Consider the following 14,458-nt stretch of genomic DNA (forward strand, 5'->3'; position numbering starts at 1 on the left):
TTATACCATATGAACGTGAATCAAAGGTAGTGTATTCTCATGGCATTTTCATTGATATTCTATTTTCGTTCGGCCAATTGTCTTTTACCTGGACGCTTTACATCTTTTGTAAATTGGCCTTCTTCTTATTTGCATCTTCTCCGTGAGTTTTCCCTTCAGCCCCTGTTTCCTGTGACAGTCCGAAGGCAAACAGCTCCTGAGAGAAAGACAACGAGGAGGATTTGCATGCACACGGGTCAGCTGGCAGACGACAGACAGGTAGGCAGGTGTTGAAGGTAATTGAAATAATGATGGTTTGTAAGTGCCGGGTAAGGCAGGCGTGTAGAGACACCGCACACAGACACACAGGAAGCCCTGCAGATGCTGCCAGGCGACAGCTGATGATAATGAGATGCTCAGCAGTGGCCTTGTTTTTGTTGGTTCCCTGCAGTAGATTATTAGAGAAGAAGCCACACATTTTGAGCAGCTTAGCAGCCTGATGGACACACAGGAGACAGCCAGACAGGTATGCAAAGAAGGTGCAAGCAGTCAAAGAGGCAGGCAGGGATTGGAGGGTAATCCTCTCAGGTGACTGGGTCAGGGTGGAGGTGGAGGGGGGGGGCTCGTTGCCCTGGGCAGGGATGTAAATGCTCTTTTAAACGTTCACATCACAGAGTTTTCAGTGGTCGACAGGATGAGTGAGTAGTTAGAGGATGAGGACTGCAGCTTGGATTTGTTTTTCTATCTTTGCTTACTATTGCTACAACAACACAACATTAATGTCACGGTTCCTTGGAACAGTTGGTCCATTTCAGTCTTGTTTGTTATTGCTTTTATTTTAGCACAAAACTACACTAACTACACTTTGTTAAACATTTTAAGACAGTAGTGAATTTTCTCTTCCTTTACTACCGTTTGAAATTTGATACGATGACCTACTATATGTGCTCAGTGTGTGTTTGTGCAGCATTCAGCTTCAGGACTTAACAGAAAAATTGGTAACTTGTTATTTTCAGCTTTTGCAATTGCATCTTAACCTCAATTTCTCCAAACTACGATAAGTTCCGTCTCTACCATCTACTCAAAAGATGAGTCTTTCAAATGATAAACAATGGCTCTTTGAAATAATGTGGAAATTAAAACTGAATCCAGAACAGTTCTCTGTGAAGCCTGGTTTATTTATTTAACAAACACACTCCACACACCATAGATACTTTCAAAATAAAATTCTTCTGTTGAAGTGATGCTCACGAGGACTCCACACTGAAAGAGACTATTCTTCCTTATACAGTCCTGAGTGAGACTGGATAATATACACAGGTTAGTCTGGTGCAGCGACATAAAATCACCTCAGAGGAGACACCATCTGTTGTAGTATGTTTGGATTTCAGTGGCTTCAGAAAGACATAGCTTGTGTGTGTGTGTGTGTGATCCCTTATATCCATGTCAGTTAACACATAAACAGACGGACCATTAGCACAGAGCAGAGAGATGCAGTGTCGATCTGTTTTGACATGAAATTTCGGTAGAGAAGTGTGTGAGTGCACATAATGTCCACAGAGGAGAATGTTCACGAGAGCTTGCCATGCTGAAACACAGGATTTTGAAAATATACGGCTAGAAGGACAATAATACAGAGACTATTTGTTCTAATAAACGTAAAAGAGTGATTGGAAAGTAAGGGGTGAAACCGGCTACAAGAAAAGAATGATAATAATGATAATGTTTTCAAAATCCAGATTTGAAGTGCTTCATGAGGCAGCAATTAAAACAAAAACTAACAATTCCTAAAACCGTCAGATCCTGAAGGCAATAGGTTTAAATTTTCAAAAAGACAGTGTAAAGAAAATTCATGTTCAAATAAACATCAATCAAACGGGAGAAATAAGAATTAAGTAGAGAAATGTTAAACTAGTTGAATAAATAATCAATCCAAGTCAGCTAAATTAATATTTTAACATGGAAAAAGCTAGCCTATCCCAAATTTACAAAATCCTCCTACGAGCATATTTGAAGCTCGCTAAAGGATAAATTAAAGAAAACTTCAGGTCATCAGGAGTTAAAGGTATTTAAACATTTTTATTTTTCTTATTTTCCTCTCTGTTACAGTAGCGATTGTAAATCCTGTTATGCAACAACTTGGATCTCAACGACGCCTTTACAAACTCCCGTTTGAGCGTATGTGTAAATATGTGCATATGCATATGTACAGAGACGTAAGGTCAACAAGAAAAAAGCCACAACACCATCATGACTGCGGTTACATTCACCATGAAGGCAGCGCATGTTCAGTCCCAGGACTCGTCCTATTTTGAGGGTTGTCATGACACTGATCCTGGCTTATGTTGATGTTATGTAATTTTTTTCTTTACACCATATTGAGAACGATTCTGAAAACCGACAGCTCTTCGGCATCCAGGTTATGTGGGACACAGCTGACTGGGTATGGAAATGTATATGATGAAATAAGAAGACAACAACGTCAAACTGAACAGAGGAAGGGGAAAACAGGATTTATTTAGGATATTTATTTAAAAGGGTTTGTGAAGATTTATTTAGTTAAATTAGGTATTTGTAGATTGTTTATCAAATTGCAAAATGACCGTATAAAGTGCGAAGAGTCTTTAATGTTACAGACTGACATGGCTTGTCAGTCTGCGTTTAAAAAAAAAAAAATACTGAGCAATAACTTACAAAATGAGTTGGATTTCCAGATGAAAACAAACAAAAAGGTCATCATTGTATAAATGAATTTGTTTGCACACATTCTCTATTTGATTTTTGTTTGTTACTTCTGTGAAGTATTGTATGGCTGTTTTGCTTTATGGAAAATTAAGCTATATGTTCTTCTACAAGTTAAATACCAATACTGTGATCTGATTTTGGATAAAAGGGCAAGGCAGGTTTCCTTTACAGAGCTGAAGAGAAGATACATTATAAATATGTATACAGAAAAGGGAAAATGAGAAATCTGAATGGACATAAATAACCGGACACACGGATAAGAAATCAAGGCAGGACATGACCTAAAAACATTTAAATGGCTGAATCCAGAGTGGAAATAACAGTAATCCAGATTGCATTTGTCATGAGATTAACAATGTTTAGTCATGGAGATGAAACACACACACGCAAGCACACACATCTGAGGGCGTGTGTTTCTGGTCACAGCGCTGCACTGTCCCACTCCCTCCATACCAGTGGTACTTTAAACAGAACCACGGCCCTTCAGTTCCTATTCTTCATCTACCGATTTTGGTTCTTCATTTTAGTTTTTCACATACAAATTTTCCAAAGGTAAACTCAGTGATCGATGGCTTTTAATAACCTCTACTGGTGCCAAGTGGGTATTACAACTACACAGAAAATAATTTCATGGTTCTTATCCAACAATCTAATGACCTGCAAAAACCATATCAATGATTTAAGCTTTTTTTTTTACAAGAAATCAGAAAAAATAAAATGTACACAAACATTTTAAGAAGAGTTTTTTTTGGAAATAGAGTTTCATACACTGGACAGATGTTGTTAAATCATGTGACACAGTTTAACACAGATCCTGGCAACACGAATAACAACAAAAACTAAATCACCAAATCGATTCGACAAAAATATGCCACGACAACTTAATAAAATCCAACATTAACAAAGAGGTGGATACTAAATATATCTCTTATGATCAGATTAATTTAATCAATAAGAATTGTGATGGTGACACTCTACTAGTGCAGATAATATACAGACAATGTGCACATTATATAAAGAAAGGGCCTATAGCCTATAGAACCAAAAATGAATGTCCAAATGAAGTTTATTGTATGAAAACTGAAACCTAATTTGTGTTTTGTTATAACTGTTTAACTTCTGCCCGTTTAGTGGATACATAAAATGCACTATAATATATTACGTGTACAAATTTCATTCTAAGCATCATAAGATCATCACTTCCCTATAATTCATATTAAAATAGTGAGAGTGCTTCCCTGAACTCTTCTTCAGTCTGTACAGGGAGGATGAAGTCTCTACAGTCTGACTCATGTTGAACTGTCACTAAGAATTATCATCTGCCCTCATCGCCTCAGAACATCATTTCTGTCTCATCTAAATTACTTCAGTCAATCATGTAGTTCAATCATTCTTCTATCTGGGCCGTTTTCTTTGTGTCTTCTGTTTTTACCGTTTCCAGTAACAACCGCATGATTCTGTCTGGATCCAGATCTGATCGCTGAGTTCTCTGTGATTCTCAGTAATTCACAGTGATTCTCAGTGATTACTGCTGATTGAAGAGTCATTTTCATGAGGTCACTCCAGTCATGTCAAATCAAACTAAAGGATTTGATGTTTTCTCTGTGAGTCAGTGAGTTATAACCTGGATGACTTTCTGTTGTTTTAAATTATAAATAATTATTTGATTTAACCATTCACAGATATGATATGACTGAGACAGGTGGATATGATGGGATGAGGGAGTTGTCCTTTGACAAACATTCACTGACTTGACCTTAAACCTCCAGCGTTCCTGACTGCTTTAACTACGAGGCCTCAGAGCTCAGTCCAAAGCACAGAGGTCATCATGGAAATGTGTTTCCATCTATTTCCTGACCATTTGAGCAGAGCTGCCTGTCATCGTCCCTCACGAAAGACAAGACAGATCCTGTGTAAACATGCAGGAGTTATATCGTACAATGTGACAATATGGGACCAAACACTGTCCATCACCTGATCCGACAGATTTTCATTTGTGGTCGTTGAACAATGGTGACAGATTTATTTTCAGTCCGTGGCTGTGCACATAAACATCAAGGCTGAGAACACGATATAGGCCACCAAGCTAATGCTGGCACGAGACAAGGTGCACCCCCATGGAAACGTGACCGCTCTCCTGAATAATTCACGTGTCATGTTAAGCGATAGCTATGAGATCACGCATGCAGAAAGGCCACTCGTTGTGGAGCTCGAGGATATACGTGGGGTCGACACAGACGATGACACAGAAACAAAATGAATAGAGTTCTCTGTGATGTACTGCAGCCACACTGCAACTGAGTCATCTGTTACAAAGGTTAATATATGATCCTGACATATAGTTATGGAAACTACCTCCCTTCCAAGGAGGTTATGTTTTCAACCTACCCAGTTTTTTGAGTTGTAAGCAAGATTTCCTGAAACAACTTGACCATTAAACTTGGTGGAGGGATATCACATGGGTCAGGGTAGGATTTATAAAATTTTGGCGCAGATCCGGATCAAAGTGCAGATACAGGCTTTGTTTTGTCTAATATGATGAAATATGAAGTTTTTGACATTTAAACCTTATTCATGGGGAATAATTCATGGATCTAGATGAGAAGAGAGAACAGGCAAATTCAGGGAACCCGATATCTTGTGCAATCTGGTGCAGCTAGATAGGATTTAAGGTGACAGATGTTTGTGCCATTCTGATTTCAATGTTAACAACTTTTTTCTGCCATAAAAAAAATTCAACACCAGAAGAAACAAGACACATTGTGTGTTCATGCTTGTTAACTAATGAAAAGATGAAAAACTAATATTAAAGATAATGTGAAGAACATTTTTGCTGAGGTTGAGCTGAGATTTTACTTCTGATGCGTCCTCTTACCTTCTTGTTTCCCTGAGATTTTAACCGTGGCTACTCACAACTTCTTCTAATCACATGAGGAAGAACAGCTTTCAAATGTGGTTGAGATCAATGTAAAGGCAAGGGGACCTTGTGCTAAGATTTCTTTTGGCCGAGATTGGTGAAAGATTTGATCTCAGATCTCATGGTAAGAAAAATGTATTGAGGGCAGAGAAAAAGATGAACAAACATAAAACATGATTTCATGATTCCTTCAGGTTTAAGAAATAGCTTATTGAACATTAATCATATTAGTTGCACCACATAGAGTCTCTGGTTGAAGCGTTGGTTCTAAATGTTTGAGTTCTGTGAGGAATTGTTCAGCAGCTTTGCATTGTGTTCATTCATTAGGTATTGATGAGGCTGGTTAATTATTAACCGGTTTGTGCTCATTAACTCCAACCACAATGACCTTAAGGTATATGAGGCACACTTCACAATGATGTCACCCAGGGCCTGTTAATCACGTGTGACACACATAAACACATACATACACACACACACACACACACATACACACTTATACAAAGAGGACAAAGCATATGGTGGTAAACAGACTCGCTCGTGGAAAGCTGTGAGTACGCACTCTGACACCTGAGACCTTCTATGACTGTGTAGGACTGAAGATGCTCTTCTTGTCTCTCACGGAAACAAGTGATTAACTCCGTCATCCTGCTTCTCAAATCTTCAACTCTGAAAGACAACAGATGAAGAACGATGCAACTGAGCTGCACTGACATGTAAGAGACAAGTATCTGTTTTCACCTGCACAAGTGAAGAGTCATTATTCACCTGTTCCAACTCACGCAAACACACAGGAACATGAATTAACTGGTTCACACGGAATAGGAAAACAGGACACAAAAGAGGAGGAGGAGGTAAAGCTGACTCAGGAGTCTCTTCTTATAACGACATCCCTGTCATGTAAGAAATCGTAATAATAAAATAATAATAAATGATTCTGGTTTCTACGTTTCCTCTGACAACGACTCAGAGAGTAACTGCATCCAGTCTCATAATCCTGCTTGAGTTTGCACCTTTTTGTGTTGCACTACTAGCTGTCGCACATCATGTCATGGGCACACACTGAGCAACAAAGATATTCCTTTATTAGTGGGTCGACAGGAAAGTGCCAGTTCTCCTGAGCTGCATGTGTTTAGACTGTGGGAGGAAGCTGGTGAACCTGGAAGAAAAAACACACAGTGGCAGAATAAACAAAGTCCACATAGAAATCCAGCAGCTGATCGTCGGTCTGAACCCATAAACTCCTTGGTGTGATGCAACAGAACTCGATACTGCACAGTGTTTCCATCTGGATAGGATTTGCACATCGATCAAGTGAAGTTCTGTCAATCGGTTGAACTTCAAGAGCTGAAGGATGTTTTCGCAAAACTCACAGAATCATCTTTCACTCAGAGCAACACAGAGCAAGCAACTGAAGTTGAATATTCCTCACTCTCTACAAAACACACACACACACACACACACACACACACACACACACACACACACACACACACACACACACACACACACACACACACACACACACACACACACACACACACAGCCTCAGTCTAAACTATGTGTGTGTGTGTGTGTGTGTGTGTGTGTGTGTGTGTGTGTGTGTGTGTGTGTGTGTGTGTCTGTGAGCGAGCAAACACCATCAGCATCCAAGCAACTGATACTGAGCTGTGGTGAAAACTATCTGTGAATGTGACACAGAGTCCAACGACACACACAGATGCATGTACCTCACACATGAGGAACAACTCTGTGTACAAGCCCATAGGTGAACCAGGTTGGACACCTTGAAACACACACACACACACACACACACACACAAACACACACACACACACACACACACACACACACAAACACACACACACACACACACACAAACACAGACCCTTGTTTTCAGCTCTCTCAGTGAGGAATGGGGGAATTTCGTTCTGTATATAAAGGCTGCTCTGTGTCCTGACTATCTACTTCACACACACATGCACACACACACACGCACCCACACACACACACACACACACACAGAGACAAACATACCTAATGACTGCTTTGTGTCCACATTTAAAGGCAGGGACACACTCACACATCCACACAGAGACCAGCTGCTTTGCACCCTCATTATGTCGCTGTTCAGCTCAGGCTACTTGGGATTGCAAACACGGGCCGGGCAGATGTCCAGTGGCCTAATAGTGCTGACCACACACACACACACACACACACACACACACACACACACACACACACACACACACACACACACACACACACACACACACACACACACACACACACACACACACACACACACACACACACACACACACACACTGAATAACTGGGTAGTTAGTAGCAATAACAACCACCAGTGTCTCTACAGCTGATTGACAGCTGAACTTTGGGACTTTCTAAGTAAAAGTCCATGGTAGAAGCTCTGTGAGAGACTTATACTCATTGACACGAAAACAAGCAGTTTGACAGGAAACCCATCGTGTTGAGGAAAAGTTACATTTGGATAATTGTACTGTGGAATAATTCACTGATCTAACATTTCACCCAAAAAGATAAATGCCATCCTCATGGTGGCGCTACATGAACAGTCAGCAGGTAAAACTCCCAGGATATGATGTATAGACGTAACCCCACAGATCGCAGGTGAAACTTTCCCTCTGGTCCACCTGAACCCTCTGAAAGACGTGGATGGTAGCAATGGGATCTGAAATGTCTTCCTGCAGCCATGTTTATGTCAGGAACATAACTCATCTGTTGTTTTCTTTGTTTCCATCACAATTCCCATACAAGGGATAAAAAGTTGACGTGATGAGTTTCCACTCCTGAAAGTTTGCTTTGTGTGAGGCCTATGGAATACAAGGGGACGTAGGCAGCTCTGGAGATAGCAAAACCACGAACGACACAGAGATTTACGCATGAGATGCACAACAATGGGAAACTTTCATCCACCGCTTACATTCATTATCATGTTTGTTGATGATTCACAAGAGGCCAAAGAGCACAAAACGTCTGAAGCACAGAAGGAAGTACAAAAGAGTCAGAGCTCTGTTATTTCTCTTCCAGCTATGATGACTGAATGTGAATCTCTATGAATTCTGAGTCATTCTGACGCTTTAATGTGGCTTCTAGTTGGATGGGAAACAATTTGCCGTCGAACAAAGCCTCCTTTTCTTTGCCCCTTGCGTCGACTCTGCAAAGTGTTTGACATCAGGAGCGTTCCGCACCCACTCTGCACGCATACTTTTTCATGACACACTTTTAGCTGCTCGCTGGGTCTGCGTGGGATTCATGGCAGTGCACGGCCATTCAGCGTCTAATCTTTATTATCGTCTCTGCGACATATTTTGCATGGAGACAGTCAATGGATTGACTGAAAGAAGGAAGTCAAAGGAGGTCAACCCACACGAGCATGTGGTTTTGAATAAACTGCACAAAACCCTGCAGAGAATTGTTGTGTTTGAGTGTTTTTTGGCTGAGTGGGACGTGAAACAGAAAAACATGGGCCAGCTTCAGCCCACTGGGACCATGAGATCAGGGTGGAAATACTGGAATGTGGAATGAGAGCGCATCCTTAAAATTTAAGTGTCATAATGGGATGTTGCTGTCAACAGCTGACATCTCGACACATATTGTACTCAGCTGCACCCAGCACCAGGGGCTTCACGCCTGTGAAGGTCAAATAAGGTACTTTTCTGCGCTAGAACTAAGTTAACGGCTTCCGGGCGGCTGAGCATGACTCAGCGCGAAGTTTGATGATCTGATGCATCGCACAAAGCAACTAACCACACATTCATCTTCTTGATTAGTCCAGCAGTGACACTGTTCCTCTGTGCGATGGCATTCTCTATCGTCTCGGCAATCTGCGTGATGGGTCGGACCACGGCGCCATGAATCCCAACAGAAGGTGCACTAGATGCGTCACTCCCTAATTTCTCAGACAGCACAGATGCCTCTGGGGTGAGAAAACAAGGTGAATGGATGCGTTGGGTATAGTATGGAAACGACCTGATCCATCCCGCCGCTGCCGTCCCATGACAGGGCACCGCGGGCTGCTGCCGGAGCCAGATGGGGCCAGATGTGCGTCTGTGAGTCGCCTCGGGGGGCTGCAGCATGGACAGACTCCGTGATGAGGAGAGGAGCTACATTACTGCTCATTTCACATTCACACATATTCAGTTTTTCCATGTGACTTTAGACTGCAAAGCCGTTTGTTGTTATTTCCTTTTCTTTTTTAAAGGGGTTTAAAAACTATGACGATAACATGAACTATCCCTTCAAACTGTTTCAATCAATCCACGTGTATTTATGAGAAAATCACATTCTAAGGTCGTCCTGTGCCCTGAGAGCGACCGAGGGATTTATGAGCATCCTGTGAATTCCCCAGCAGTGATTCCAAGATATCAGAGTCTTCTCCGGAGTATAATCCTCTTAGTGAGGAGATCCGAGGCATCATTTCCTAACAGAGCATCAAGGTAAAAAAACTGTTAACCATCACATACTGTATGTTGTATATACCCCACAGTCTGTGCTCTCTGCCTGTATTCAATTTCTTTAGTGTACTGCTATCCTCTATTATGCCAAACCTGAATATTGGGTTCACAACTGCCAGTTGCTGCAACCCTGTCTCAAATAATATGAGGGAAATATGGTGCAGAGAGTATTGTTTTCTATTTACACAACGAAGATATGTAATGTTAATCAACAGATCTGCAAAGACACAACTGTTTTCAAAAATGTACTGATAACCTACTTAATTTTTTTCCAGTGTTCTGGTGTTTTTCTTACCTCCGCCAATTGGTGGTTTGGCTTCAATCTGCATTTGTTTGTTTGTTTGTTAGCAGGATTGCGCAAAAACAAATGAATCAAATTTCCCTGAAATCTCGTGAAAGGTTGTCACGTGACCCAAGATGACCCCATTGTGTTTTGGAGCAGATTGGAATAAATGGGCAGATCCAGGATTTCTTTTTCACTTTCTTTAACGTGGTGAGATAGGGCGTTAGCCTAGCTAGAGGTATGCACTCTCTGAGCAGCCTTCTCATTTAGATAAATATCTGAATGTGCAATTTCTTATCCTCTCATATTAGCTGCAGCCTCATTCAATCTGAGCTTATTTTATCTAACTCACAGGACTTTGTTAAGGTTTTAAGATTTTTGTCTTTGTTTGATACGGATGCAAGCCATGACGATTTAAAGATGCAACCAAAAGCTGAAACTTTCAACTACCTATTTTCTAAACCCACGGTGGAACTCCTCTGCACTTTGTACAACCTCCACTGTAAATACACCCTCATGTAATCCACTGTATAATAAGTATTTATCTGTAACTAAAGTGTGTTTACAGTGTACGTCTGAGTGAGGTAGCTTGGTAACTCTATAAGTGTTTGTGTGTGTGTGTGTGTGTGTGTGTGTGTGTGTGAGGGAGTCAGTACAAATTGTTTGTATTTGTTTTTTAGAGTTATTTCGTGAACTTGTGCACTGCAACCCCCAAATGTTCTTATCAGAGGTTACCTTGACCTCACACACTCTCTGTCCACCTCCACGTGTATATATTTCATAGGTATTAAAAAAGCACAAAAGTAAAATATGTGTTTTAAAAAAAAAACTTAATTCAAAGTAGTAAATTGGATCTTAATGTTTGGCAGGTCAGCCTGAGTGCACGAAGGGCCTCAGAGAGAGCAGCTGACACATGTTTTGGAAGAAGCCAAAAAAATATTTTTTATGGTGTCACCCCCGCAAACAGAAACGTTTGTTTTGACATTTGTTTTGCAACAGAAAAATATCCACCTCGCAGTCAGGGTGTCTGTGAGGAAATGTGACATTATGGAGGTAATGATAGTGGTTAACATGATTTTCACTCTGCATTGTTTGTCATTTATTCCAGGAACATTTGAGAGGGACGATAAAAATAAGAAAATAAAAACAGTGTAAACTTGCGGTGGAAGCTGTAATATTCAGAATGGAACGTGCCATTAAATATCTGAAGGTGTTAATCATTTTAATAGTAGTCACAGGGGTGTGTGTGAGTGTTTGTGTGGTTATTTAAGGCTTGACAACAAAAAAACACACATTTCAGGAGATAATTATCAACGGTGCTGTTTCCTGGGGCAGTTTTCTGTAAAAAAAACCAAACTCTTACACAAGAGATCATGTCTGACGCACACGTACGCTTACAACTGCTTGAAGGTAAGACTTTCTTATTGACTATAATAACCCTCGGTATGTTACAGCACTAAATATCTTTGGAGTGGTTATTGTTTAGGTTGTGGTTGTTGCCAGGCTGCCAGAGTGTTTTCCATGTACCATCAGAAAGAAGAACATTGGCCTGTGTGAGGAAAAACTGGAGGAAAGGTATAAAGAAAAGTGCTAAAGATAAATAACAGGATTCCACTTTGTTCTGACAAGTTTGCCTTGGACTTATGAAGGTCACTTTCAATCTAAGGGTTTCTTTGAGCTTATCTCAGGCTGAAACTTTTATTTTTATTTATTCAACATATAAGATCTGTCATATAAAGACTAAGAGAGTGCTTGTGACCACCCTGATTGAACAATGAAGTTGTAAAAGTGAAGGAATCCATTCAGGTACATATATCTATATGAGTGCCGTATAAATCTCACTCTCTCTCACGTCCTCCCAGCGTGAAGTGGAACAGGACTCAGATTTCCTCCTCTCCATCTTTTCCCCTCTGTTAATTTCCTCTCTCCACCCACACACACACACACACACACACACACACACACACACACACACACACACACACACACACACACACACACACACACACACACACACACACACACACACACACACACACACACACACACACACACACACACACACACACACACACACATTCACACAGAGTCCATCTCACGTGCATCCACATTCATGCATCCCAGGAGGACTCGGCTTTGCGTGCCTGATCATCAGGGTCAGATGCTCCCGTGGTTCTCTCCCTTTCCTGCAAACACAGCTTATATATTACAGCTTGCAAATGTGTTCACCCTCTGGAAGCTCACCCCACGCAGTCTCACGTGCACTCTGCTGCGCCTGTCCTCTCCTGTACCCCCCCGTCTCCCCCCCGTCTCCCCCGGGGGAATCTTGGCGTCAACACAGATTTCCTCCGACACTTCATAATGCTATCGTCTTCCATTCTCTCGTTGTGTTTTGTCATCGCTGGCCAGACATTCAGATTATATTCTATTTCCTGTTACTGTCTTTTCCCTGAATCTTCTCTCCGTTACTCTCTTTCCATTTATAAGACTTCTCAGATCAGCGATGGCTTACTAATGTTACTGTGGCACGCATTTCATCAATCGGTTTGATTGATGAAATGCAATCAAACCGATTGCATTTCTTTTGTTGCATTTTCTGTCTTTATTTGTTTGTGGTTTTGTTTGGTCTGCTGGGTTGTTTCAGAAGCAGCTATTTGTGCACCTGGTAAAAGCTCGAGGCTGTATAGTATAGTTTGCAAATAGTTTTTATACTACTTGCAATATAATATGTTCATTTATGGTACCAGAACATCATTAGTTTTTAGATCTTGTATGGATTTTTGTTCAACAGAAGAAGGGAAATATATCATGTCTAAACCAAATCACTTTTCCATCCAGACTGCCCTTCCTGGGATTCTCTGCCATTTACAAACCCAGTTGATCAGATGAGTGGTGGTTGTGAGTATTGAAGGACAAACAGACAAACTAACAGATTTCTGGATTTATCGGTTCAAGGACAGTGGAGATAAATGCGCCGGGAAAATGTGATAAAAGGATAACACGGAGCAGAGATTTATGGGATAACGTCATATCCTCTCAAGGGTTATCGTAAAGATCTCAAGAGTTGAAAACTCCAGCAACATCTGTTGCATTAAGAATATTTTAATGTTGAAGCAGCACATTTCAGGTTCAGTACGTCATTACAGTTTTTTCCTATCGTTTTCGGTCATGTACCCATACTATGGTCACTTTTCCCTATCACTTAACACAGTGGGCTTTAGAGACACACACCTCTGCATATCTGTTAACCTTTGGTGCAAAATGCACTACAACAACCACACCACAAACAATGCTGCCATAACTTAACACATGTTTCCTCTCAGAACACTATGACCTAAAAAACACTAACATCTTGAAGCATTGCCAATTGCATATATAAAATGTTGCTGTGTCCTCCAGTTTGGCATAGATTTCCTGTAGTGTTGCATTGAAAAAAAGAGAAAAAACACAGACAAACACTTCTTTGGACTACAGTAATAAAGTTTGTAATATTACAATATGACAATCCAAGCCAAGTATCTGCTGACAGTGTTCATATGTCGGTTTACCTCCCACAAAAGATGTCACAATTGAGTGTGGTAAATGTACTGTAATTGTAAATACAGTAAATACTGTAAGTGTTTTATGAGAAACTGAGAATAACAATTTTCAGTTTTTGTAATGCAAATTACATACAGTAAGTACGTAATATATGATCCAGAAACAAATCACAAACACAACAGTTTTTTTCACTGTGCTTTACTTTTTGTAGATTTTGTCACAGTGCAAGTGTTACACAAAACAGAAAATACATTATAAAGTCAAAAAATGTGTTCTAACAAAAAATGCAATGCACAAAACCTGCACAAATTTCTCTTAGCCTTATACTATTGTTAGCAATAACCATTTGCACTATTGCATTTTCTTGTGGCAAAGTGAATTTTCTTCCCCTTCCACCTGAGTGGGGCAACCGTTGGGTCCTACAATAGTGAGTCAGACACAAATGCACTGATACGTCAGGAGAGTTTTGGAGACTTCTCACATCACATTACTACT

The sequence above is a fragment of the Limanda limanda genome, chromosome 10 (genome assembly GCF_963576545.1).
Source record: "Limanda limanda chromosome 10, fLimLim1.1, whole genome shotgun sequence".
NCBI classification, from domain to species: Eukaryota; Metazoa; Chordata; class Actinopteri; order Pleuronectiformes; family Pleuronectidae; genus Limanda; species Limanda limanda.